Source organism: Limanda limanda, chromosome 10, assembly GCF_963576545.1.
Source record: "Limanda limanda chromosome 10, fLimLim1.1, whole genome shotgun sequence".
Lineage (NCBI taxonomy): Eukaryota > Metazoa > Chordata > Actinopteri > Pleuronectiformes > Pleuronectidae > Limanda > Limanda limanda.
In genome coordinates, this window is record NC_083645.1 from 5,675,542 (window position 1) to 5,703,404 (window position 27,863).

Sequence of the window (27,863 nt, forward strand, 5' to 3'; positions counted from 1 at the left end):
ATGTACATCATGGCTGCCTCGGTGGACATAGAGTTTCGTATAAATTTGAAATTGGCAAGATTGAATTTGATCCTTTTGCAGACAGTTTTTACATGTGCCCTGAAATTAAAGTTGGAGTCCAGAATAATGCCAAGGTATTTAAATTCCTTAACAATTTCTAATTTTTCTCCTGACACAAGAACATCTGGGTTTTCACTACAGTCATTTGTTTTGGAGAAGAACATACCAACAGTCTTAGACACATTTAGTTGGAGACAGCACTAATTGAGCCATGCTGTAATTTTCAGCATGGCCTTTGTGAGTTTGGCAGCAACTTCGGTTTTTGTCAATCCATGCACATACAGCACAGTATCATCAGCATACATTTGAATGTGGGCCTCTGGACACACAGACGGCAAGTCGTTGATATACAAACAAAATAAAAGTGGACCCAGTATGGATCCCTGTGGTACACCAGTGGACAAGGAGAGGGTGTCAGATTGCTGGTTATTTATTCGAACAGTTTGAGTTCGGTTAAAAAGGTATGATTCAACCCATTGACGTGCCTCAACAGAAAAATTAAAATTGGATAACTTGGATAATAGAACCTTGTGATTCACAGTGTCAAATGCTTTGCGGAGATCAAGAAAGACAGCACCGACAACGCCACGCTTATCCAACAGTGATTTAATTTTCTCAATGAAAAAACAATTAGCCGTCTCGGTTGAGTGGTTGGATCTGAAGCCAAATTGCATTGGATGAAGGGGGAATGAGCTGTTGTTCAGGTGGTGTATGATTTGCTCAGCTACACACTTTTCTGCTACTTTAGACATTATAGGGAGGATGCTGATCGGCCTATAGTTACAGGCGGAATGATGATCACCAGATTTGAAAATTGGCGTGACAATTGCAGATTTCCAAATACTTGGAAACTGCCCTTGGGATATTGAAAGATTAACAATTTTAGTGATGGGATTGGCTAATGATGAACCGATATCTTTAAGCATCGTTGAGTCCATACCACTAGACGAAAAGCAGTATTATTGTCACAGTGAACCTCTACGGACAGGCCTAATCCCCTGCTGTAACCAACTGTTTCCATGATGTTACCTCGGCGTTCGCCAGTGAAGACAAGGTGGGTCTATCGGCGTTTGCGGACCTTAAGGGGGATTTGGAGAACAAAGGAGAGAGCCGCGGGGGGGCTCGCGCCGCTGCGCGGACCGATCGCGACGTGTGATCTAATTAGCATATGAATCGGAGTCCAGCCGCTGGCTAGAACCTCTCTCTACTCACCATTGGAGGAAACCACAGACCCTTGAAACTAATGTCACTCGTGATTGGCTGGTAGAAGTGTTGCTATTGGTCACCTTATGGGTCATTGCAGTGCACACGTGGGGTCACAGCATTCCGCACGTGGGGTAAGCCCCTCCCACACAATATTTATAATAAAAATGTATATATTAATATTTATTATTATTTATAAGTAAGCCTTTACCAAAAGCACTGCAGTTAATTAAAACTAAACATTCATGTGATGCTTGATGCTATAGGTGAACATATTGTACAGGGAACAAATGTGAACAAGGTATATGTGGAGTGAAAGCTTTATTTACATACAGCAAAAATATTGTACAAAATCTCAGGTGAGGCTTGAAATGTTTCTCTGCAGCCTCTGGGTCATGACTTCTTTGTGGGACTCTTCTCCAGTGTGTAGACGTCTGTGGTGTGTAGCTGTGAGATCCAGTGTAGCTTCCAGTCTTATATGAAGTGTGGGACACAGGTCGGTGCACTCCTGGCTGTGGAAGGATGGATCCATGTCATCTGTCCCGCTTCAATCAGCTGTAAACACATTCAGTAAAATTAGCACAGTTCAATGACAACATACACCTTTACATGTAACTGGAAAATTATTTAATGAATATAACCTTACCCTCTTTCTTCTCCGACAACTCCTCAATGCTGATGTAAGGTCTGGTCGGATCATACTGGCTCATAGTGTGTCTTTGTACGTCATGGACAGGCAGCTGGAAAACAACACATGTAACATGACTTTATTATTAATAAACGGAAATAGCCGCGCTGCATCACCGTTGGAAGATCCACAGCAAAAAAACACCAAAACAATTCATAAACAGTTACTTACATTCAATGGCTTAATTTTCTGCACTTTAAATCCGGACTTTCAGCGTCTCAGCCTAACGCCTCTTTGTTTGTTTGTGTGTGTGGGGGGGGGGGCTGAGGCTGTGAAAACATACAGAAAAAAGTCACGTTGATGAAAAAACTTAACGAGAACAAACTGTTACATCTAAGTAATTCATACATATTTACACATGCACTAGATCTGCTCCAGCACTCGATGCTGTATTCGTATTTTAGCAACTTTCTCGCTATCCCAAAGAGTGGCGGACATGCTTTCAGATGTACCAGTTAGCTTAGTGGTTAGCATGGCGTCTCTAGCTCACCGTAACTCAGGGACTGTGCTTCCGTCTTCTCCGCCTCGACTCGTCCACACCGGGCCCGCGGCTCTGCCTCCACACGCACTCATCTTCTCCTCCAGGGAACAGCGTCGTGTCGACTTCAGCAAGTTATTTACCCCGAAGACAGAGTCACTCGTACGGGACAAGCTAAACACGACCCGCTTCCTGTCTGCGGGACACTCGACGCTGCTGCACGGCGTTTACGAGGCTCTGATTGGACGAGTCCATCAGCTGATGACGCGAGCGGGTGACGTGAGCAGCGGTTACTTCATGGGATAAGTATTTGACTGAGGCCAGGTTTATTTTTTGTGGTGTTTAGTAAATTTACACACATGATTCACTCATGCTGTTCTGTGTTCGTAACCTTATAGTTGAATGCACTTATTGTAAGTCGCTTTGGATAAAAGTGTTGACTGTTTTAATGGAATACTGAGAAAGTTTAATAACAACAATTAGACAATTGAAGTTCAAATTATGAAGGAATTTAAGCTCTATATTGTGTCTCCTTTATATTTAAAATAATAATCAAACTGAGTGGAGATGTATGTTGTATCCAAACAGCCGGCTGCTGTGTTTTGTCACTGTGCAGTCCATGGGGGATTAAATATTACACTGAAAAAATAAATCATTAAATCAATGAATGTTTCATAGCAATTTTGAAAGTAGTGGTGAAAAGGTACCATTTATAATTCATGGAACAGCTTAGTTTGCCATTGACATGTGAATTTGATGCCAGTATTTTGGGAGGACAGATATTTTTATGGAAAGCCAGTAGAAGTTTGGAGCTTACAGGACACAGATGATCATACCCAGCATCATTTATTTGCTGGTAGAGGTGTGGTTTACACTTCCTCTGTGCATTTAACCAGCACAATTGAAAAAGTGACTGTAATCATGCCACTCTATACAGTTGTTGAGATTTAGGATTGTTTTGGATGACAATAAAAATTTGAAATAAAGTGCATTGTTTCATTTCTTTTGACTGCATTGACCTTTGTTCGTGGTATACAATATAATTCATTATAGCACACTTACTTACTTAAGAACAATTTAAAATTTCAGGTTTAATATTTATTTTAAGCCTGGTTTACTCAGCCAGATAGTTTGTTGGTGCCTCTTACACATTGGTGTTATCTGCTCTCAGGGAAACTGATTTGCATTTGTGAAGCTCAGAGCATTGTCATTTGCATATGAAAGCGTCCTCTAGGAGTTGGAGCAGGGGGGGTCAAATCTCAACAGCTCACAGGCTTGACAACTGCAGGAACCCTGAGCGTTTCCTTTGCTGCCTGCAGATACGTGTGAAAGTCGTTAACCGAAGGATGTGCCAACACTTCTCTGCGACACAGATTGACACAAACGCTTCTTTTCATGCAGTGTACCAAATGAATCTTTAGCTTTTGAGGGTTTGAGAGATTTAATAATACCTGTGATTTTTATTTCTGAGACAGTGTTTATACTGAAGGCTGGCTCCATTGTGTTTACTGAAGACACATTAACATGATCAGTCGAGAAGCCCTTTGCAATAGTTGCTACAGAATCAACAAAGTATCGATTAAGAGCTACTGCTACTTCAGATGGGTCCTTGGTCAGCTTTCCATTCAAGTCAAGTTCAATTGACCTTCCTGCGCTATGATGTTGTCCCATGAGTTTTTTTAACTGAGTCCATATTACTTTCGGATTACCCCGTGCCTCACTAATTATAGCAATAAAGAAATCAGCCCTAGCTTTCCTCAGACCTGTTATCACTTTATTTCTTAACATGGCAAAGTGATATTTGTCATGATAAAATTTTGTTCTAATGGCCTTTTTTAATGCAAGATCACGTTCTTTCATTAGTTTCAAAATGTCTGCATTTATCCAGGGAAGACTGTTCTTTTTATTCCTACTCCTAATGCTACGGGAAAATTCTGCAATTATACTCTGAATTTTACTTGAGAATATTTGACTGTCCTCACTCAGGTTTTTTCCAAATAACAGATCATTCCAGTTAAAACTATGAATAGTGTTTTTAAAAGACTCTTGCATGTTCTTGGGGATTCTAATGCTTTCATGTTCCTTAGTAGAGGAGCTAAATCTCTTTTTTGTTAACTTTCTGACCACAAGAGTTAGATTGTGGTCAGATAGCCCAGTTATCATGTTGTACGTTTTTGAGGTTCTCTCCGGTCTGTTACTGAACACTAAATCAATCTGAGTTCTGGTGGATTGGGTTATTCTTGTTGGACCTTTAATCAGCTGTGAGAGATCTAGTCCATCGGTTATTTGTTTGAGGTTCTTTCTAATTGATCTATCTTCCCAATTTACATTAAAATCTCCCATTATTATCACCTCTTTCTTAAAATGACAGTCCTTGAGCATGTTTTGGAATTTTTCATAAAAATCATTATTTGAGGAGGGTGGGCGATACATTACAATAAGAATAAAAGACATTTGTGGTGATAGAGTGATATTCAAGCAAATACATTCCAAATCACAGTTTGACAGCAGTAATTCATTACATTGGATACAATCCTTCAGATAGACCATAACCCCGCCTCCCTTTGATTTCACCCTATCTCGTCTATACATTTGATAGCCTGGTATGTTTAGTGCTGCAGTTGGTGAGTTTTCATGTAGCCAGGTTTCAGATAGACAGAGGAAATCTAAATTTGATTCCATTAGTAGATGCTGGATTTGGTCACTTTTCGATACAATACTTCTTATGTTAAGATGACCACCAAAAAAACCATAGATTTAACTTTGGGATCCCATATTATTCTGGAGTGGTTGACAGTTTGAAAGACTTTCCACTTCCTGTGTTTTGTGATTGCCTGATTAATGATTTGTTTCCCATTTACATCCCTTAGCCCTCTGGCCACACGTAGCTTTTTATTTGAGTTAATGTTACACTTTGCTATTGGATTGTTACCTTCGATACCAGGAAGCTGTCGGTCAACATGCGTATCAGACTGCACGGCAGACTGAGTCACCACTGTGTAGACCTTTTGCTGTGGTTGTTGCCCGGCTGGCCGTGGTTGTAGCCCGGCTGGCTGTGGTTGAAGTCCGGTTGGCCGTGGTTGAAGCCCGGCTGGCCGTGGTTGAAGCCCGGCTGGCCGTGGTTGAAGCCCGGCCGGCCGTGGTTGAAGCCCGGTTGGCTGTGGTTGAAGCCCGGCTGGCTTTTGATGTAGCCCAGTTAGGTGAGGATGTAGCCTGGTTAGCTGTGATTGTAGCCTGGCTGGCAGTGGATGTAGCCCAGCTAGCTGAGGTTGTAGCCCGGCTGGCTGTGGTTGTAGCCTGGCTGGCTGTGGTTGAAGCCCGGTTTGCCGGGGTTGTAGCCCGGTTGGCTGTGGTTGTAGCCCGGCTGGCTGTGGTTGAAGCCCGGCTGGCTGTGGTTGAAGCCCGGCTGGCTGTGGTTGTAGCCCGGCTGGCTGTGGTTGAAGCCCGGTTTGCCGGGGTTGTAGCCCGGCTGGCTGTGGTTGTAGCCCGGCTGGCTGTGGTTGAAGCCCGGCTGGCTGTGGTTGAAGCCCGGCTGGCTGTGGTTGAAGCCCGGCTGGCTGTGGTTGAAGCCCGGCTGGCTGTGGTTGTAGCCCGGCTGGCTGTGGTTGAAGCCCGGCTGGCTGTGGTTGAAGCCCGGCTGGCTGTGGTTGAAGCCTGGCCGGCCGTGGTTGAAGCCCGGTTGGCTGTGGTTGAAGCCCGGCTGGCTTTTGATGTAGCCCAGTTAGGTGAGGATGTAGCCTGGTTAGCTGTGATTGTAGCCTGGCTGGCAGTGGATGTAGCCCAGCTAGCTGAGGATGTAGCCCGGCTAGCTGAGGATGTAGCCTGGCTAGCTGTGGTTGTAGCCTGGCTGGTAGTGCTTGTAGCCCAGTTAACTGAGAATGAAGACTGGCTAGCTGTAATTGTAACCCTGCTAGGTGTGGTTGTTGCCCAGTTAAATGAAGGCCTGTTAGCCATGATTGAATCCCAATTAGCTGTAGTTGTGGCCCACTTAGCAGTGGATGTTTCTCCACTGCAAGATGTTTCTGAAACTGTTTTATATAAACTTGCAGATACAAATATATGTATGTTTCAAGTATATACTGTAAGTAAATGAATGTTAATAACATAACGTCACTTCACGTGCTCTTCAGCTCCAGGAGGAGTAATCAGTAATCTGAGGCATTAAAGAGATTAAATCATGAACGGTTGAAGGAGGTGTTCAAGTTGCTGGGCTAACTAGCGAGCTCTGTGCTGCGGCAGGTAGATGATGGCGACCCATAAAACGTTTGTCCTGTTTTTTTAGTAGAGTAATCTCCCCTCGATCCTAAGAGACTGGATGAGTGTGAGTTTGTGTTTGGTTCCAGAGTTCCACTCATTTCACAGCGTCTCGGCTCGTGAAGATTGTTCCACCGCTGAAACAGAGCTGCTTCCATTACGGCGCCATCAAAGCACGGACAGATAAGTCCGTGCTTTGTTTATGTGCTATTTATTGACTGTGATGAATTAAAACAAAACTACATTTTGTTGCGCAATAATGCATTAAACGTGAAACCATTAAATGGTGTGGCTTTCGGCATTCAATAAATTTGGTTGTCAAAATAAAATATTTAATAATTATATAAAAAATATTAGTATTAAATAATAACTTGAATTGATCAAAGTTACCTCGGGGCACCACTCTTCAAAAGGGAAAAGAGCCAATTTATTGATTTAGTCTCATAAAAGTACTAACTACAAATTTGGAAGTCTGATTACCAATTAAATTAATTAACTATAACCAAAAGTACCATATAGATAGTTAGCAAAGTTAAAGATTATAGAGTTCTTGACAGTGTGGAGGTTGGCAAAATTCAGTTATGCAACATTAATGAAAAAACATTTGTCAAAGAAAAACATTATGATGATAAAAAAGTATAAAAACACAAATTACTAACGATGTACTTACTATACAAAGGTGTGTATGTGAGTATGCGTGTATCTGTCTGTTATCTTTTGATTGGTCAGCCGCCATTTTTAAATTCACTCACACAGTTACATCCTGGCAACATTTGGTTGTCGCTTAGAAAAGTGCATGTGTTTTATGGATTTGAGTCAGTGTTTTATGACATCAATCATGCCATGGCCGAAATGCAAAAATATAAAGTTGATGCATTTTGGATGAGAATGACAAATCTAACGTACACATTGACTCAACAAGTAAATGCAGGTTCTTGAGTCTAACATCATGGATTCCAAAATAAGCTCTTGTCGGTTTTGTATGAGTACAGAGTTGGAAAAATGTCAACAATTTGTGGTGGAACTGTGCGTATGTCCCTATAAACTAAGTTTACCTGACACACAAGCACTGATTTGGTGATTTGCAATTGTAAAACTTTACAATTAATGTATGTAGACTGGATATGACCTAAATGGCATTTCCTCTGGAGAAAAGATATTCATTAAGCAAAATAAAAACTAAAAAAAACAGGTCCCAAGCGATAGCAAAGAATTATAAATAAATACCGATACATATAAAATGTATAAATAATAATAGCGCTCAATGTTTGCAGAGCCATTAGAGATGTTTTAAAGTGATATAACTATCGTTTCATATTCTATATTTCACTGGTTATGATAAAAATTAGTTAAAGCAACATGTAGTGAGAGTAGAGGGTAATTGTTTGCTGGGTGATACGCCGGCATTTATCACAGCTGTGATGGAAGTTTTCTGGAAACTGGTAAAAGGATAACTCAGGCAGCAACTGATGTCTTATGCAGAAGAGTTTAATGTAGACTTGATACATTAATGAGTCCAGAAGGTCAAACAATTTACAAACGTTAACACAGTAACATGAGCAATTGTCACCCACAAGTCTGAAGATGTCTCCCACAGCATCCACATATATCTTTGTGGCAGTAGGCCAAGCCACGGGGCTCTCACCACAGCAGCTAGAGACAAACCATTCAGGTTTGATCATATTTATTAAATCCAAACATAAATTAAAAACTTACACTACCTGAGCTTTTCAGCTCACTGTCTCTGAGTCCTGTGCTGGAGAGTCTCCAGATGCAGCTCACACGCTGCCTTTTTAGGCGTGAGGACCAATCAGCCAACAGCTCTCACCTGTGCAGATTGATCCTTCCAGCCCCCTCACCGCCACAATCTTCTTCTACTTATGACATCCATTTCAACAGCTCGGCTAGAATTACTGTCACTCTCTATGTTACATGTAGGTGTTTGCATCTTATTGGTTAGTAAGGCCTAAAGTATGCATTCCCAAAGCCACTCATGTAATATGCAAAACAGTTAGAGTTTGGTGCCTCTCTTTCTGAGTTAGATATAAAAGTCCATTTGTATTTCATTCCATTTTATATATTACACAACTGAAGACATTAAGCATTTTCACTGGTAATTATAAGCTTGAAAGTGGATTTTTAGTTTACCACAAGCACTACAGAATTCACAAAGTGTCTCCATTTCTGCAGTTTTTGTTGCTTCTGGCACTTAGCTGTTTATGTTAGGCACACATGTCAACTGGCATGTGAACTAGCAGGACATTCACACTACAGGATGGTTTAACACTGTCCCATTGGGCCCGTTCCCTGTCCTGCTGCTTTAAGATATTTATTGTTTTTCTTTGCCATATTTTCCTGCACTAATGTGATACCTTCTACTTTTGGCTGTGTTATTATTCACAGCCACTTTATGCTGCATCGCTGTCTATGAGAATCAAAGCATATCATTGAAGCTACTGAGCATTGTGACGTGAGAGGCCTTCTATACTGGCCTCTGCGCCATAAACCATTATACAGTCTAGTGGATTATTGCTTAAGGAGAATACCATATAAGCTATGTTGAGAAAAAACAACCTCTGAGACCTACACACAAACATGCACTGATCCGACAATAAGTCAGTAAGATCCTATCAGACACCACAGCACACAAAGGATTAGGAACTAAGCAGGGAGTTACGTAACAGAAAGTATTAGCCGAAATAAATATCTACATGTCCTGTTATGCTGTGCCACGACAATGCTCAACGAGAGTGAAGGCTGATATTAGTCAAGCACGTTTGGGACTCAGCCTGAGTCAGAAGGGCTGTCTTTTTTAGAATATCATATTTGCATATACATTACAGAAAACATGTGAATATGGAGAGTACATATATGTTCACGTGTGGGTGGGGGGGAGTAATTGTCACCATGCATGTAGTTGCCGTGAGAAGATGGTATTTTCATTAGACACACAGGACAACATATCATGACAATGAAGGAGAAACAGACATTTATCACCTAAATGTTGCTATAACAACAGAGCTATATGCAGTGATTAAGTGGAAACATTTACAGTCCATGATTGCTGAGGTTGTCATTATATAAAAAAGAAATGCATCATAAAACACTCCAAGAAGCTGTTATTGTTGGTGCACCTTGCAATAGTGGGCCCATATGCGTAGGGTTGAAGTGACTCTTGATTACTTGATTAGCCCAGTGACTTTCTTTGCTCTTCAAGTCACCTCAAAATCAAATGTGACTGACAAGAGCTAAAAATGAAGTGATCCTACTGCAAAGTAATGTCTTTATGTTATTCATATGGAGCTCGACTGTCTAAAGAGAATTAGAAAAATAAAGAGTGATCTGCACTGTTGCAGCAGGATGACATGTTCATTCATTACCATGAACACACATTTTCATTTACTTTTAAACCACACTTCTGCTTTAGATATTCAAACCAAATGTGGATAGATCCACAAGTAAATGGTTAAGAACCACTTGCAAAAAACATTGGGGTTAATCTAAGGTTCAGTGGCTCAAGCACACCTCCACATCCACAGAAGTGAGGCTGGAAAGAATCAGTCAGTGTTTAGAATAGAAAAATGAATCGCTGAATCAATTAGCTTATGAATTGAAAGTTAATAAGCAAATAGTTTCATTCTTTTAGTTAACATTTCTGAAAAATACGTAAAATATCTTGTTTTAGCTTCAGGGCAAGACTTGGCGTCTTTTCTTTTTTTATATGATGTTAAAGGTAAGAGTTGGTAACTTGTTTCCAAAATCTTTTTTTCTTCTTTGTGGAAATCCTCCTCATGTCCCCATAGCTATCCATAAATTAAGTTGAAAAACAGAGGAAAAGTAGCTGGTAGCTGAAGTAAACAAATTAAATGATTAGTCGTGGTACCTGTCTGTCACTAACTGATCTACCTGCCTGTTGGCACCTTGCCCCTAAAGATATGCACTGCTGAAGCAGAGATGATAGCCAGAAGTTAATGAGCAAGTCACAGAAAAGTCGGCTTCTAGCAGCCAGTGCTCTATCATATGGGCGTAGCTGATGGGAGGGGGTGGAATGTATTGGTTGCAATTTTTCAAAATCTAGCCTGTTCTTGCTTTAAACTCAATGTATTTTGGGTTTTGGAGAGTTGGTCTGACAAAACAAGCAATGTAAGGATGTGATGCTAAGCAAGTGGGTACAGGAAATTCCTCCATTTCATCACAAAATGATAATTGAACTGCACTGAACATCTCATATTGATTTTCTATAACTGCATAAAAAGTTAACCAAAGTGACAGTTTCTTCAGAAACTGTCACTTTGGTTAACTTAATCTTTGATATGGGAGGATTTCAATATTGTTGTTCTCAATTCTGTCACTCATCCGTCTCACTGCATCTCCAAAAGTGATCGACTGTACAAAGCATAACACTGGCTGTGCTCTTGACTGCAGAGCTGGTGAAGGTTTAGATGTTGATTAATGGAACTGCTTGATATTATGCCCGTTCATCCAAAATCATGTTTGTTCCTGTGTTTCTCCAACACTGACTGACTGCTAAATTGTGTGAGAATGACTGAGGGTGCGCTGTTTCTGTCTGCATTAGGGTGTGCTTTTACAACTAAGTATTGCTGGAATGAACTGAGTGTACTGGTGTGTGAAGTGCTTATAAGGTTTCAGAGCGTCGATAAATGTAAATTTTGCAGCTTCCTCTGTCGCCCTGGTCAGAATAATAATCAAACTAAAGGTGAAAATTAACATTATGGACATCTCTCATACTCCCCTGTTTTATCCATCTGTCATCCATCTGTTAACCAATCACTCATTCAGAGGATTCCAGCTCTTATCTCTACCCATCATTGTCTCCATCAATCCATTTCTCATTCTGATTGTTAACAAGGGAAAAATAAAACTTTGTGGCCTCTACTAACTTACTAACCCCTCCTCCAAACCCCATCAAACTGTCCAGCCGGTGTCTCTGTCTCATCCCTGAGGATAAGTTGAAAGTAGAAGATATATTCCCTTCTATCATGGAGGATTTAGAAGAACACCCAGAGTTAATGAGGGGTTTTTAAAACATAAGAGAAAAAGCAGAGCAGACAATGATAGAAGAGTGTTATTTAAGGGGAGAGTATAGTGTGTGTGTGTGTGTTGAAGAGAGTGATTGATGATTTTTTTTGTGCATTGTGAGTTTTTAAGTGATTAACTTCCACATATTCTCCACAACAGTTCCATAGACACTGGTTTAGTCACATTAATTAAACCCTAATGATATTTATGTATGACCAACACCTATCTCCACTTACACTCAGTTAGCAGTTTATCTGGTACACCCAAGTGATGCAGTCTAATACAACCAGCTTGCAATATATCTTCACTTCATGAAGCTAATTAAATTGTTTTAGGGAGGGGTTGAGTCAGCTCTATTTTGTGGTGCTGTTGAATAGTAGGTTACTGTGTTACAGGGAGAGGGATTTCTATTATTTAGCTGAATCTGAAAAGCAAGTAAGTTCATCTAGACTTAAATTAAACTAAACACGAAAACTACCATTCATTAAAGTGTGATTTTTGTATGACTTTTTTTAATGTAAAATCATATATTACTTAGTAAATAGCCACCATAGACACCCTGAATGTAATTGAACAATACATTTTCTATGTGATGAAATCAATTTAATGTGCGAACAACCTTCAGGAAAGGGAGAACTTGTTCCAATACATTGTCAAACAATATACAGCAGACAAACTTGCACAGCAAAAATAAATGATCTACATGGAATATAGACAAGCTTATCAACTGGAACGTGTATACTATACTAACAGCCCTCAGTAACTATAGAAACAATCCTATGTATACGTTCATGAAACAAGAAATGGAGGTTTACTGGCACTACAATAAAAGTGGGTAAGCCCCATGGAATATATTTTAACGATGACAACATGAATGCCCCCTAAAAATAAAGCCAGTGTCAAAAAACCCCACTTGGTGGCTGGCTACAGTGTAGGTCATAAATCCTGCCTCCTCCATGCTAGTGGGTGGGACAAAGACCAAACTAAAAAGTCAAATTTAGGTGTCAATTAAAATGTTCACAAATGAATATTTCTGTCATTTTAGAAAAATGGAGGGAAATGAAAATTGAGAGCTAATTCCAACTCGTGATTGGTCAAACTTGTGTATCACAGGACCATTCCCTGATCGCTACTGTGCAGACCCTGGTTGAAATGCATGGTGTTCTTTTTTGGGTTATTTGAGCTTAATTTCTGGATAGTGGGAGGGAGTGGGGTCATCCATCTTTACATACAGTCTATGCTAAGACTTGACTAAAAGACCACCCATTGGTGAGATAGGACTGTGATAACTCCCTATATGGTGAAATCCCCCAGTGATTCTTATGAGTACTGACAAGATTGAACTCTGGGTTCAAAAGGTGATAAGGCGATGTCATTATAAATTGTAGGTCAGAACCATTAATCCTTGCCTCACATCTGCCACTTAACTGTTTCAAGATGATTTGACAGATAGAGAACAAAGATCAGATGTGGGTAACTTCAGTAATTTGGCAACAAAGTTCATTCCTCTTGACAGGATTTTTGAATAAAACCTTTAAAATGGATGACCTTTTCAGGCAAGCAGCAGCTTTGCACTAAATAAATGGCTGCAGTGTTTTTCTCATGTACTGCACCTCTCATGTTGTGGTTTCAAAGCCTACAGTTGTACGCTCAGACCACTCACCTTTGAAACCAGTATTAAAGGGCACATATTATGAAAATTCCACTTTTGTAGTGCTTCTACACGTTAATGTGGGTATCTGGCATGTCTACCGTCCCAAAAAAACCCCCGTGATTTGTTGTGGTTCCTCTGTCAGAAACGATACGCTAGAGTGCGTCGAATGGGATTACGAGCTAAAAATACGTCATATTCACACCATGCCCATGTAGGGAGTCTCGATACATGGCCTTGGACCACCCCCCACCATCATCTCAACGGCTCCTCCGTCTACCCGGGGAGAGACGGTGGAGCCCGAGCTCCACCGGCCAAAACTGTACAGAAAATAATGGTGCATTATTTCATTATAAAACCACTGTAAAAGTAAACAAAAAGTCCTTCAAAAAAAAAATGCCACCTTTCATGTTCTCCTATTACATATACAGAATATATATATATATAAATACATATATAAAAATCTTACATGTACAACCAATTTTTGAAAAGGGGATAAAGAGAGGCAGGTCAATCTGAGGAGGGCTGTTTTAGACAGGGTAAAAAGGGTGCTGTTTTAAATGATCCTTGTGGTATTTTGACCAAAATATGTTACAGACATTTCATTAAGAGCCCAAGGAACCATATCAACTGTGGTAAAATGGGCATACGATGGATCCTTTAATAGTATTGTTTTGAGTAGGATCGCCACTGCTTTATATTCCACTTCAGTGTTTTAAATCAAAGCTCACTGACAATGACAAATTTCCACTGCGGAGTGCCCTTTGCAGGCTCTTCACAGACTATATGGAGCTCAGCAGAGCAATGCAAGCTTAGCTTTAGAAGACGTGGAAAAGTCATTATTGTGCTTCGCACAGCAGATGAATATCTGCCCCACTAGTGAGAGCACCGACCTCCTTCTTTCTCTGTTGTCCATCTCTCTACTGTCAAACAATGTAGAAGCTTTGAGTGCGGCAGAACAAGCTATCTCCATACATGCTGTGATAAGTGTGAACATACTTTAAGATTTTGAGGAAAACAACCAATATTACTTCCCTTATGTACTTATAAACGACTTGTATAGCCCTTTAGAGTTGTGATATTATTAACCAACTGTCTTTTAGATTGTCCTTCATAAGGCTCGACTTTGACTTGAATTTATACAAACATAAAATCCCTATGAACTACATTTTTTCAGACTTTTTTGTTTGTCTGGTCATGATACACCTGTTTATCGCATTTTGTCAAGATTGGTCAATGTGAACGCGCTCCGGGGGTCTCGCTTGAGCCATTTTGCCACACCCATTGAAAATTACTCCAGAATACGTATATGATCTGCAAAGTTTGGTAAGAATTTGAGCATGTTAAAGCCCTCAAAAAGCCAATTAATTTGCCTGAAAAAAATAAATTATAATAATAATCCTTACAATTTCAATAGGGCTTCGCTGTCTGTTCAGTGCTAAGGCCCTAATAATGACAATAAGAAACGAAAATATCCACAAACCTTATGCCCTTATTAGCCAGTTGCTAAACAACTAAAGGTATCCTTTTTCATTCATTTGCGAGGCCCGCCTGCCATTTTATCGATCAGCTTTTGTTTACCCTGAACTACCTTTTCAAAATAATAGTAAACTATTTCTCCTACCGTCAACACCATTTCAAAATAAATGCATCAAATACCAACAGTGCATCTGTTCTGACACAATTAACACAGCATTCAGAAATATATATTTATATATAAAATACATTATAATAAAAAACAACGTGTTATTTAGGTCATTTACACAGCATTCACTGAACACAGCAGGGTAAGACAAATACACAACAAAATGGCAAAGGTGTAGCTGAGATTTCATTGATTGCTTTTTCAAACCATATTAGATATTTTCAAGCTAAGTCCACAGCTGTCTTTCTTGATCATACAGAAACCTTTTATCAATCAATCAATCAATCAAGATTTATTTGTATAGCCCACATTCACAAATCACAATTCGTCTCATAGGGCTTTAACATGGTGTGACATCCTATGTCCTTAACCCTCAACAAGAGTAAGGAAAAATTACTAAAAACCCTTTTAACAGGTAAAAATATGTAGAAACCTCAGAGAGAGCCACATGTGAGGGATCCCTCTCCCAGGACGGACAGAAGTGCAATAGATGTCAAGTGTTTAAGAAAACATCATCAGGATTAAAGTTTTTAGCAGCATCGATGAGGGTAAACATTTTTTCAATACTATATGTGAAGCAGTCCTGCTGCAATCATAGTCTCTGGTCAGCAGCAAGATCACGATCCAGCATCAGGATGGGATCCACTATAGTCCACAGTTATTATCAGCTGCCGCCTCGGTCGTGGTCCACCATCAGCCGATGCCAGCGCGACAAAGGATCCTCCATTACCACTACGATCAGCAGGCACGATACAGAATCCACAGAACTGGATCCACCATTGCGACCTCTGACGCGCGATCCACAATCATATCCATGGTGCGGCCACAGCTGTGGCCCTGCATCCGCGGGCGCTAAGGCACAGAAACTCCGGGAAAGGGGTCAAGTTAGTAACATGTACTGATGAGATAAGAATTACCTTGATGTGTTAGGGATGGAGAAAAGGAAGGAGAAGCAGGAGAGGCAGGAAAGAGAAGCTCCGTGTGTCTTGTGTCATAAATTACACTAATTAGCTCTAACTATAAGCTTTATCAAAAAGGAAGGTTTTGAGTCTACTTTTAAACGAACAGAGCGTGTCTGCTTCCCTAACTGAAAGTGAGAGATTATTCCACAGCAGTGGGGCTTGATGGCTAAAAGCTCTGGCTCCTACTCTACTTTTAGAGACTTTAGGGAAGACAAGTAAACCTGAATTCTGGGATCGGAGTGCTCTAGTAGGTTGATATGGTATTAACATCTCTTTAAGGTAAAAAGGTGCCATATCATTAAGGGCCTTGAAGGTGAGGAGGAGAATTTTAAATTCTATTCTTGATTTAACAGGAAGCCAGTGTAGCGATGCTAATACTGGGGAAATGTGCTCTCTTTTCTTAGTTCTTGTCAGGACACGTGCTGCAGCATTTTGGACCAGCTGCAGAGTCTTTAACGACTTACTGCTGGAGCCTGATAATAATGAATTACAATAGTCCAGTCTCGATGTAACAAAGGCGTGGACTAGTTTTTCTGCATCTTTTTGCGAAAGGACATGTCTGATTTTTGAGATATTACGCAAGTGGAAAAAGGCGGTCCTAGAAATTTGTTTTAAGTGACTATTAAGGGACAAATCAGGATCGAAGATCACTCCCAAGTTCCTGACTGTTTCATTGGAAGCAAGGGCAATGTCATCTAGCGCAGCTATATCATTAGATAATGTTTCTCTAAGGTGTTTAGGGCCGAGTATTATAACCTCAGTTTTATCTGAGTTTAATAAAAGAAAATTGCGGGTCATCCAGGTTTTTATGTCCTTGAGACATGCTCGAAGTTAATTGATTACTTTGATCAGGTTTTATTGACAAATATAACTGGGTGTCATCCGCATAACAGTGAAAATTTACCGAGTGTGTCCTGATAATGTTTCCTAGTGGAAGCATATATAATGAGAATAAAATTGGGCCGAGCACAGACCCCTGTGTAACACCATGGTTAACTTTGGTGCGCACAGATGACTCATCATTAATTTGTACGAATTGGGAGCGATCAGATTTAAACCAGTTTAGGGCCGTTCCTTTAATGTTAATTAATTGTTTTAGTCTTTGTAATCAAATTTGATGGTCAATTGTGTCGAATGCTGCACTGAGATCTAACAGAACGAGGACAGACACAAGTCCCTGATCTGAAGCTATTAGAAGGTCATTAGTGACTTTTGCCAGGGCTGTCTCTGTGCTGTGATTGGTTCTAAACCCAGACTGAAAGTCTTTATATATATAATTTTTTCCTGGAGAAACTCACACAGCTGATTGGCTACAACTTTTTCTAAGATTTTAGAGAGGAAGGGGAGATTGGATATTGGCCTGTAATTTGCTAAAACCTCTGGGTCTAGGGTGGGTTTTTTGAGTAGGGGTTTGATTACAGCTATTTTAAAAGACTGTGGTACATAACCTGATGATAATGACAGATTTATTGTGTTAAGTAACGAACTATCTATTAGGTGCAGAATTTCTTTAGGTAATTTAGTTGGAATCGGATCTAAGATACAGGTTGTTGGTTTAGAACCTGAGATTATTTTGGTAAACTGATCACGGGTGATCAGAGAGAAGCTGTCTAAGTAATGGGAAGGATTCTCAGCCGTTTCTGAGATCTCTGTTGTTGGGAGGGTATTAGTGCCAATTGAGGGCAGGAGATGGTTGATTTTATTTCTAATAGTTAGAATTTTATCATTAAAAAAGGTCATAAAGATATTGCTATTTAGGGATCGAGGAATACTGGGTTCGGTGGAGGTGTGACTCTCTGTCAGCCTGGCTACAGTGCTGAAGAGAAACCTTGGGTTGTTTTTATTCTCTTCTATTAGTTTTGAATAATAGGCAGCTCTTGCTTTGTGGAGAGCCTTTTTATATTCTTTAACACTACTCTTCCAGTCTAGGAGATTTTCAACACTGTTGCTGGAGCGCCACTTCCTTTCTAATTTTCTTGATATTTGTTTCAACTCATGTGTCTTGGAATTATACCACGGAGCTAATTGACTGTTTTACACATTTCTTTTTTAGAGGCGCTATTGAGTCTAATGTTAATCGTAACGAGTCTGCAGAGCTATCTACGAGGTGGTCAATCTCAATAGAGCTCGGGTTTTTAAAGAATTTGTTGTTTATGTCGACGGATAATACGGGTTTAAATGTAATCGGAATTATTTCCTTAAATTTAGCTTTAGCACTATCAGGTAGACATCTAGAAAATGAGTTTTTTATTAGGGGCATATATTCAGATAATGAAAAATCGAAGGTTATTAAATTATGGTCTGATAGTACTGTTAAATGTTCAATTTTGACACCGTATGATAATACAAGGTCAAGTGTGTGGTTACGACAATGAGTAGGTTGATGTACACACTGACTAAAACCAATTGAGTCTAGTATTGAAATAAATGCTACGCTCAGGCTATCTTTATTATTGTCAACATGAATATTAAAGTCACCAACAATAATAATTTTATCGGTCTTTAGGACTAGGTTTGATAAAAACTCAGGGAATTCTGTTAGAAATTCAGTATAAGCCCCAGGAGCACGATAAACTACAGCAAATATGATTGGCTGTTGGTGTTTCCTGGATTGACGTGGAAGATTAAGAACAAGACATTCAAATGAGTTGTAGCTGAGTTTAGGTTTAGGATTAATTGATAGACTGGAGTTAAAAATAGCAGCAACTCCACCTCCTCGCCCGAGTTCCCTGGGAACGTGTGAATTTATATGACTAGGGGGAGTAGATTCATTTAAACTGACATATTCATCAGGATGCAGCCACGTCTCAGTAAGGGACAATAAATCTATATTGTAGTCTGAGACTAGTTCATTAACTAAAATAGCCTTTGAGGACAGTGATCTTATGTTTAAAAGACCACATTTGAAAGTCTTAGTTTCCTGTGTTGTTCCAGAGGTTGTGTTAATTTGTATAAGATTATTGTGAGTTCTCGCTCTGTTATTGTTTAATTTAAATAATTGAATCGGACGGTAGACAGAGACAGTCTCTATGCGGTTGGGTGACTGATCCAGAGGGAGCGCAGAGAAGTGTTTAGCACTGCAGCTCTGCTTCCTGGTCCCAACTCTGGGTTGTCATGTAATAGACTGGGTAATATTCCTAGATAAGAGAGCTGCTCCATCCCAAGTGGGATGAACGCCGTCTCTCCTAACAAGACCAGGTTTACTCCAAAAAGTTTGCCAATTATCTACAAAGCCCACACCATTTACAGGACACCACCTCGACAGCCAGCGGTTAAAAGACAGCATGCGACTAAACATGTCATCACCTGTTGTGTTAGGGAGAGGGCCAGAGAAAATTACTGTGTCCGACATCGTTTTTGCAAAAGCACACACAGACTCAACATTAACTTTAGTGATCTCCGACATACGAAGCCGGGAGTCGTTGCTGCCGACGTGAATTACGATTTTACTGTATTTGCGATTAGTTTTAGCCAGCAGCTTCAATTTGGATTCGATGTCGCCGGCTCTGGCCCCCGGGATAAAATTGACTATGGTCGCTGGTGTTGCTAACCTCACGTTTCTGAGAACCGAGTCGCCAATAACCAGAGTTTGTTTCTCAGCGGGTGCGTCGCTGAGTGGAGAAAATCTATTTGAAACGTGAGCTGGTGGGTCTTTAATCGTGGGCTTTCTAAGGGTAGCACTATGCCCCCTCCGGACCGTCACCCAGCCGCCCTGGGCTCCCGGCTGCCCGGGGCAGGTCGAGGGACTGCTAGCGGCTAGCACGGGCCGGCTAACTACAGCTAACGGGGGTTCTAAGCTGAGGAGCCGAGCTTCTAAGTCGCTAAGCCTCGCCTCCATCGCTACCAACATACTACATTTATTACATTTACCACTACTGTTAATGGAGGCGGAGGAGTAAGTAAACATGAGACACTCGGAGCGAGAGGGAGAGAGAGAACACATCGCTGCTAAAACTACGAGGGTGAGATTTAAACAGAACACAGACTCACAAAGCACCAGAGTGTAGGGGCTGGTATGTGAGGGTGCTTAACTATATACCATGGATTTTAGCCGTAGTACAACAGAAAGACAGCTGTGTTTTAGCGGAGGAGCTAATTCAGATAGCGACTACACCACCCGTGGCAATAACAGGAAGTGACGCAGCACGCTACTACTTTATACGAGTTTGAATAAAAAAGTATATGATAGCACACAATATAAACAGCTATAGAGTTCTGGGTGATAATTCTAGATACAAAACATTTACAAAATGTTGTAAAATATATAATTCATTATCTTACCTGAGTAATATGTAGTAGTTATGAGAGTGAGTGCCAGACCAAAGCTGGACTGTAAAAGTCCCATGTTCTACACTCTGGACTACAATGAAAGCATTGTTTGGACAGAAAGCCCCTTAGGACCACAATCTTTTGTAGCAATTTGAGGCAAACAGAGATGATAAATGTGCCCTCAGCTACAAATAGAAATGCGCCCATCATCACATGTCCCTCTGTAGCTGTTAGTGCATTTCAATCTTAGTTTTTTAGGGACATTTAATATCAGTCATATTATGACTATTTTATAGTTGCTATGTTTTTATGATATATAATTTCCTGTTTAATTTTGTAAACTCACCTTCTCTCTTTTCAGATACCTTCACTTCCTGCCTTTGTTCCTTCCTTGCTACACTGAGGCTGGGTCTGTAATCACTCGCTCACTATGTAGTGAGTTCACCACCATAGTGGTGTCCATTTGTTTAGTGAAGTTTGCTATACACTACATAGTACACTCATTGTTTCCCACAATACATCATGGAGTACCCCTGACCAGTGTAAAACAGTATCAGTATCAATGTTTCTCACGAAAGCATTAAGCTGTGGCTCTCCACCAACAGCTGTCCATTCATCCAGCTGGAGTGAAAAGGCTTCACCGTTTTCCCACAACTTGATCAAAAATGTCTGGTCCCATCGTATCTATTCTTTGGCAAGAGTGTCATTTGACAAATGAACAGTGAAAATGGTTGTGTTTTAGGTGTCTAATGGTGTTGACACCAACCACCTTTGGTTTAAAAATTGAAAGTTGTGAGGTATCAAACCATAGCTCAGTAGCTTAGCACATGGTAGATGCGTAGATGTAGTTTAACTTGTTTGAGGTTAAGGTTTTATTTTTTTCAATATTGGATCATGTTTTGTCCCACTTCTCAAGAATCAGTCATTACATTTTGTAAACACTGCATTCTTATCTGTAACAGACCCCCGCTTCTCCAAACACAACGCTGAGTTTCTTTACTGATGTTTACACGGCTCTTTATTGTTCACTTCATCCTTGCTGTAAATACACCGTAAAACTGGAATGACAGTTACAAGTACACAATATTTTAATCCATAAAACAAAACACAAATGTTAAAATACAATAAACAAAAAAATCACCACGTGAGACAGATCTGATGCTTTAACGTGACATAGTGACTCCCTTCCGCGCTACCTGCAGCAAAGTGAATGGGACCACCTTCCTTACCTCGTTCTGCTGGCGAGGGGTGTTAAACTATAGTTGTTTGGTTCGTTAGGTTTTGAGAAATGCCGCACAGCCGGCATCCGGTCTGGTTCCTGCTTCTATCCATGTGCCGGGCTGTACGGCAGGTATCTTATTGCACTGGGGCGGAAGCGAGGGATCTGGTGCGTCGATTAAAACCGTCCACTCCTTAAACTGCAGGTATTTATTGAGGGGAGTCGCTACGTGTAAAAGACAACAAAATAAAACTGAAAATAACCCACAACCTAGTTGAACATAAAAACAAAATAAGCCCAACCCAAAACAACAGAATAAAACAGTTTGCATAAACTGGTCGGTTTAGCAGACAGTCACATTATCGTTTGATGCACAGTTGCGATCCCTGAAAAGATACAGATGGAACACAAATGTAGTTGGAGCATTAACAGTACACAACTGGCTCAAACAACTTGCTCTGGTCAGTTATTGGTGTCACTGAATGTTCACACCTGGGGAAGATGGGGTCTCAATGGGTGTGGATATCTTGGAGGTGGTTCACAAGAGACCTCCACCTTGCCATTTTTTCCGGTCCATATTCTGAAGATGTAGCAGTCTAGTACATATGGTGTATCATGTTGCACTACTTTTGCAGGTGTATATTTTTGCATATAAATAGTTTATTTTTTTAGTATTATTTAGTATATTCTTTTCTATATTTATTTTAATTTACATTTTTTGCTTGTGTAAATATTTTGAGCATTGCTAGAAGAGAGCCTGCGACCCAAGCATTTTGTTGCCAGCGACTTCTATATGTAACTCTATTTATTTTTTGGGATTTTTGGTTTTGGTTTTATTATGGATTTTTTTGGTTTATGGTCTTTTCCTGTGTCTCCCTGTGTTTAGGTCTGTGTTTGGATTTGTGTTCTCCCCGAGTTTTCAGTTTGCTGTTTTATTTTGTATTTTCTCCTCCTTGTGTGTTTTCACCTTTACTTCCTTTCTTTGTCCAGTTTCCACCCCCCTGGTGATTGTCAGCACCTGGTCCTCATGTTTTTCCACCTGTTTCCAATTACCCCTGCCTCCCCTGTGTATATAAGTCCGTGTGCTTCCCTTTGTCAGATAATTGTCTTCATGCTGCCTCACGTCACCAACCTCTATCCTACACTTGTAGGCATGAGAAAATAAAATTTATATCACACCATAAGGACAGTTTTGGAGACTTCATCAGTCCACTGAACACAATTAGTTTGGCCTTTTTATGTCCTCGGTTAACATCTTTTCGTATATTCTCACCGCCAAGTTATCATGTTTAGCAACTTACATATTTACATTCACATTAAAACTTCTCCAACTGCAAACACATCCAGAATTTTAAGGGGTCATGAGAGATCATTCTGGTCTCAAAATAAAATTGGTTCTTCTGGTATAATCTGTGTCTTCCTCTCTGTCCCGGTCTCTCTCTCAACACAACTACAGTTACAGTTACAGTTACAATTAATCCTGGTATTTGACGCCTTGAAAGTAATATATATACCACTGTTGTGCGCCGTAGAGAAAGGTCGCACTGACAATGGCTCCGCATGCACTATGCAGTTTTATGTTTATTTCACTTTTCCTTGTTTGTTTTTTTGTACACACTGCACTGTCGCTCATTCAGTATGATCGACTCGCACTTTTGGATATACGTTCGTCGCTAAATACGGACTTTTTCTCAACTTACCGGAGTGTTTGCTGCGACTCCTTTGTTCTACCGCGACTCCTTTGTTCTACCGCCGCTGTGTTTACCAATACGCCGACGGAGGAAAAAGAAGCGAGGGAAGCGCGCCGGTATCCTGTGCAGATCTCGGACGAGACGCTGCAATCCCCCGCTGCCGAGCATTCTCCTCGCGAATGTCCAATCCCTGGACAATAAAAAGGACGAACTACACGCACGGATTAACTTCCAGCGGGACATCGCAAACTGCTGTGTGCTGGCGCTCACGGAGACCTGGCTGGATCCCATGGTGCCTGACGCAGCCTTTACTCCGGCCGGTTTTTCCATCTACCGGCAGGATAGAACCTCCGTGTCGGGTAAGAGCAGAGGTGGAGGGGTGTGCTTGATAGTGAACTCTCGCTGGGGCTCGGATTTTGTTGTGCTTTCTACACGCTGCTCACCAGACCTGGAGCTGCTAGCGATAAAAGTGCGCCCCTTCTACCTGCCCCGTGAATTCAGCTCTGTCATCATCACAGCTGTTTACATTCCACCGCAGGCAGACAAAACGTGCGCGTTGGACGATCTGTACGGTGTTATTAATGGACTTGAGGATGCACACCCTGAGAAAGTCTCTATTGTTGTTGGTGACTTCTGTAGGGCTAATATGAGGAAAGTTTTGCCAAAATATCTGCAACACATTAACTTTCCCTCCCGGGGTGACCAGACTCTTGATCATTGTTACACACAAATACGGAATAGCTACAAACCCCTCCCCCGCCCCGCTTTTGGGAAGTCGGATCACACCTCCATTATGCTCATGCCAACCTACAGACAGCGCCTAAAACAGGAAAAAACGGTTTTTCGGGCAGTTCAATGCTGGAGTGCTGAAGCCATTAGCACTCTCCAGGACTGCTTTGAAACAACAGATTGGCAGATGTTCTGTGTTGCAGCGGATGGGGACATCAACGAATACACAGACACTGTCTCTTCATATATCTCCAAATGCATCGATGATGTCGTCCCTAGGGTCAGTGTCAGGACTTTCCCTAACCAAAAGCCCTGGGTAAATGGTAATGTCCGTGCTAAGCTCAGAGCACGGACCTCTGCCTTTAACTCCGGTGACCCAGAGGCCTTGAGGAAGTCCAGATGGGACCTGCGGAGGGCTATCAGAGATGGAAAAAGAGACTACAGGGACAAGCTGGAGTTCAACTACCTCAGCTCTGACCCCCGACGCTTGTGGGGTGGCCTGCGACACATCACAGGCTATAAAGGGAGAAATAGCAGTGATGATCAGCCCGCCGCCTCTCTACCTGATGACCTCAACACCTTCTACGTACGGTTTGAGGCAACCAACACCCTTCCATCCGCGAGACTGGCCGAGGACCGAGACGATGACTGCACTCTGTCCCTGACCGTGGCTGACGTCAGGCGAGAGCTTCAAAGAGTGAAGCCTCGAAAGTCATCTGGGCCCGATGGAGTTCCAGGCCGTGTCCTCAGGGAGTGCGCCGACCAGCTAGCGGAGTTCTTCACCTCCATATTCAACCTCTCCCTTCATCTGTCAACAGTCCCCACCTGCTTCAAGCAGGCCACCATCATCCCCATACCCAAGAAATCATCCATCACCTGTTTAAATGACTGTGGAGTTGTGGTGGAAAGAGTCTCCGAGTTCAAGTTCCTCGGGGTGTTCATCACGGATGACATGACCTGGTCCAAACAAGCGGACTCGGTGGTCAAAACTGCACAAAAGCGCCTCTACTTCCTGAGGAGACTCAAGAAGTTTGACATGGCTGGAAAAACCCTGACAAACTTTTACAGGTGCACCATCGAGAGCATCCTCACAGGCTGCAGTACTGCCTGGTTTGGTAGCTGCTCTGCTGCTGATTGCAAGGCCCTGCAGAGGGTGGTGAAGACAGCGGAGCAGATCATTGGCTGCCATCTCCCTTCCGTGCAAGGCATCTACAGCACAAGATGCCTGAGAAAAGCACGGAAAATCATCAAGGACCACAGCCACCCAGGCTGTGGACTTCTAACACTGCTGCCGTCTGGGAGACGCTATCGGAGCATCCGAGCACGGACCACCAGACTTAAAAACAGCTTCTTCCCCCAGGCCGTAAGGCTTCTTAATCAGCAACACTGACCCTCTGAAAAGTTACAATGTACATTCTGCTCCACCAACCATACAAATACACTTTCTACACATATATTCATATTATTTTATTTAATATTCCCCCCGCTTCAAAGGTTGGTAAACTGCTGCTTCTTTTTGGTTTGCTATGTTATATGTTATATGTTATGTTATTTTTATTTTGTAAAGCCCTTGCCTGCCAGGTCAAAAGATCACAGATCCCACGTTACTATGTACTTACTACATATATATTCATATTTTTTTTGTTTTAATTTAATATTCCCCACTCCACCCGGTAATGACGCTGTCATTGGTGCATGTGACAATAGACTTTGATTTGATTTGATATGTGGAGCCCATGAGCCAGACCGTGACGGAGACAATGACCGGTTTCCAGGAACCCGAGACAAACATGTAGCTGTGAAAAGACATGGGGATAGAACGGAATTATATGTTAGTGTACATGCAAGTTTTTCACGCTGTCCTGTTTATGAACTGTTAGCCAAAGGGTGCTAAAGGCCGATTTATAGTTGGATTTTACGCAGGCACACAGCACGCAAGACACGCAACGTGCCCCTTGTGTGCTTGCGTACCCCCTCTTGCGGCTTGCGTGTGTCTGCCAATTTTTCTAACTATACGACAAAGCTACGCAAGCCTCATGCAGCCTGCAAGGCTGTGATTGGTCTGCTTATCGCATCCCATCCGGAGTCTAGTTTCCGGTTTCTTGCCCCATAATAGCGGCTGACTGTATAGTGGGCCTGTACCAAATAGATACTGCAAAGGGCCACTGTCTGGGCCGCTTAGGAGCTAGAGATCTCACATTTTGCATGTGCTCTCCCCAGGGGGCCCTGGTGGCTCAGTCTGGTTTTCAAAGTTCTGCCAGTTACAGGTCCAAAGATGGGGCTGGAAGTAGATTTTGACTTAAACCCATAAGCTCCCTAATGGTGTGATTATGTTAAGACCTGCGCCGATAAAAGGCCCGTGGGGACTATTTAGTGTCCCTGATCAGAATTTGACCCTGGCCACCCATGTCAGCCCCTCCTCCTGTGACACTGTCTCACATGCACCAGAACACCTACCTCTTAGGTTGGGTCTCTGTAAGCCCACACACTCACTGCCACATATCATAATGGGATGTCCGCATCAGTCTACAGCTGCAGGTTGTGAATGGGCTGTTTGCTTTTGCCTGTGTTAATGCTGGTTCCAGCTTTAATAACTAAATCCACAAATGTGACCGGTGATCAACTGAATTCTGCTATTTTTTGCATCGATTTCATAGTCAGTCTTTACATGAAATGAAAACGTTTTTGCTTTATTAATGTGTGGTGTATATCAAAGATTTATTTAACTCATGTTATTTTTTAATAGATTGCATGTCAGTTATTTCATGGGTCTATTAAATAATAGTTCAGACCCAAGTTCACAACGTCTTCAAATAGAAGCTCTATCATTCTGCTTGGTTTTACAGCATCGAAGAAAAATCTAACATGATTGTGCTTTGATTTTGTTGAAGAGGAAATTAATGAATGTTCTAGCCATTATAGATATCAGCACTAACGAGTCCTGTGTATGTCTGTATAGTCCACAGTCATTTTCCACTGCAGCCAATTAGGATCCATCCTCAGCTGCCAGCTGGGTCGTGGTCCTCCACCATTATCAGATGCCAACACGATAAAGGATCCACCATTATTATTACGATCAGAATATGCCAAACTGGATCCACCATAACAATCTCTGATACGCGATCCACAGATCGTAATCCACAGCTGCGGCCCTGGATCTGCGGGTGATAAGTCATAGGTACTCCGGGGAAGGGGTCAAGTCAGAAACATGTATTGATGAGATATGAATTACTTTAAGGAAGCTGGAAAGATAAGCACTGTGTGTCATGTGTCCCCCGACCTTCTAGACCTATAGCAGCATAACTAAGAGCAGGTCTAAGAGACGCCTGGACCAGCTCTAACTATAAGCTTTATCAAAAGCGAAGGTTCTAAGTCTACTCTTAAACGTACAGATGGTGTCTGCTTCCCGAACTGAAAGTGAGAGAATATTCCATAGGAGAGGGCCTTGATAGCTGAAAGCCCTGGCTCCTACTCTACTTTTAGAGACTTTAGGAACGATAAGTAGGCCTTCATTCTAGGAGCGGAGTGCTCTAGTGGGTTGATAAGTCATTGGATCATGGTCAGAATTGTGACAGAGAGAACCAATGTTGGTGCCTTTTTTTTTAAAGGGGACATATTATGAAAATTCAACTTTGGTAGTGCTTCTACACGTTAATTTGGGTATCTAGCATGTCTACCGTCCCAAAAACTCTGGAAAAAAACTCCCGTGATTTGTTGTGGTTCCTCTATGTCAGAAACGATACGCTAGATGGCGTTGATTGGGATTACGACCCGAACCGACGTCATAGTCTTGTTACACGGCTCGGGCTCCCCCCGGCTAGGGGAGCTAACCGGGCCGGTGGAGCCCCGGTACCCCGGCTAGCGTTAGCTCGCGGGCCGGCCCGCCGGTCAGCTCGCGGGCCGGCCCGCCGGTCAGCTCGCGGGCCCGTCTCTCCCCAGAGCCAGGCTTCGGCCCACCTGACTCTTGTTCAAAA

General features: G+C 41.7%; 1 long non-coding RNA gene across 1 annotated transcript; it reads right to left on the minus strand.

Annotated features, from left to right (window-relative positions):
* Positions 1–1,567: 1,567 nt before the first annotated feature.
* LOC133011715 (uncharacterized) lies at positions 1,568–3,049 on the minus strand. Its single transcript, XR_009680763.1, has 4 exons — positions 2,442–3,049; positions 2,123–2,220; positions 1,910–2,003; positions 1,568–1,818 (listed from the first exon to the last, which is right to left on the minus strand). It is a non-coding gene; the product is annotated as an uncharacterized LOC133011715 (long non-coding RNA).
* Between the last annotated feature and the right edge of the window lie 24,814 nt (positions 3,050–27,863).